This window comes from Pollachius pollachius (genome assembly GCF_949987615.1).
Source record: "Pollachius pollachius genome assembly, chromosome: 12".
Taxonomy (NCBI): domain Eukaryota; kingdom Metazoa; phylum Chordata; class Actinopteri; order Gadiformes; family Gadidae; genus Pollachius; species Pollachius pollachius.
The window spans coordinates 4,498,714-4,500,394 of record NC_136945.1 but is presented as its reverse complement, the minus strand read 5'-3'; positions in this window follow the sequence as shown (position 1 = coordinate 4,500,394).

Below are 1,681 nucleotides of genomic sequence, written 5' to 3'. Positions count from 1 at the left end.
TAAGTTAAGTTGGAACTGAATTTGAAGCAAGTCGTGCAGTTGAACTTTATTTACTTACTAAAAATAATTTAAATGAACCACTTTGCTTTTCTTTCCTTTTCTGCACATCTCGACTCCGATACATGATTCATTTGAAAGCATCTCATTGCATCTCTCAGAGAGAGATATATGTTGGGCCTGGTTATATCTCCACATATTAATTATAGATAAGACCAACTAGTGATAGCACCACCACCACTAAATTGTATCATGGCAATAAACCACAGTTATGTTGCTTTTTCGATTTCTTTGTGTTAAGCTTTTTGTCAAGATACAATTGAATAGCGGTGCGTTCACCAAGATAAGGCTTCAAATGCAAGTTTCAAAGCAGAAAAAAAAGCACCGTACAACCACAAACATATCACAGCCCACCAACAAAGCAATCCCTCTAGATTTCTACACCAGCCGAGTTAAGACAAACTCTGGCACGTGGCTCTGCTGGCACCGCTAATTCCCCCAACAGTGGGGAGCTTTAAAACCACAGGTACCTCCTTGCCAACCTCCCACCCCCCTCCCACCGACACACTACCCCCCCTTCCTGCAATACCTGGACATGTACATGAAAACCAGGTGTGTGTGTGGGGGATGTGGAATGTGCGTTTTGTGTGTGTATGTGTGTGTGTGTGTGTGTGTGTGGGGGGGGGGGGGGGGGGATGACACGCGCTCCACTCCTGGGCTCCCTTCCCGTCCCCTCCGTTTTGTCCGAGCTGATTGTTCCCGAGCCCCTCTGCTGAAGTGCGGCTATGAATTAGATCATTTGTATGGCGGAGGAGGAGGAGAGACGCCAAGCACGCCGGAGCTGCGCGGGCCCTGACAGAGCCGCAGCGGGGCCCCGTCGCTGCCATTGTCCTTGAGGGGCTCTCATCCAGATGTTCAGACCAGAACCCGGGGCCTGACCTCCCCTCACCCGCTCCTAATTACCATGTGAATGACAACGGCGACCCGCCACCCGCCCCCTCTGCGATCAATAGCGGGCCGACCGGTCGCGCTGGAGGATGAGCAGATAAGAGGCCACCCCCGTGTTGGTCTGGGAGAGAAAGATGCAGAGCTCATCTGTCTGCTGGTGATCCTCCTCTGGGGATGGGGGTATATTACTGTAGATTTGTTAAGGCTGATGTTATTTCTTTGGCGGTTTGAGTTCCGTCTTCTGTCAGATGTTTTGTTCCGTTGAGAGAAAATACTTGCTCTTCAAAGTTGGTGTTGCTCTCTCTCTCTCTCTCTTTCTCTCTCTCTCTCTCTCTGTTTCTCTCTCTGTCTCGCTCTCTCTTGCGCTCACTGTCCTAGAGTCTAGATACACTGGGTTGCAGTATTTGAAGCATTTCAGATAATACACCTACTACCTTTAGACACTTGATGCTATTGAAGAGCATGCAAGTATGCTAACTGCCTCACAATAGCCTTCCTGAATTGTCCACTCTGGGGAGGTAGAAACGATTGTGTAGTGACACTGGCACTGTATCTTTTGGAAAAATATCTTTTGTTTGTTTTAAGTCTTGTAATGTTGTTTGGAAATGCCTTTCGTGTCGTGTCTCGTTGGGGAAAGTGGCTTTATACAGGCCATGAGGTAACCCACAGCCCATGAAGTTCAATGGGGAAACTAGCAGCTATCCGTGTCTATTGACGTCAATGACACACACCAGCA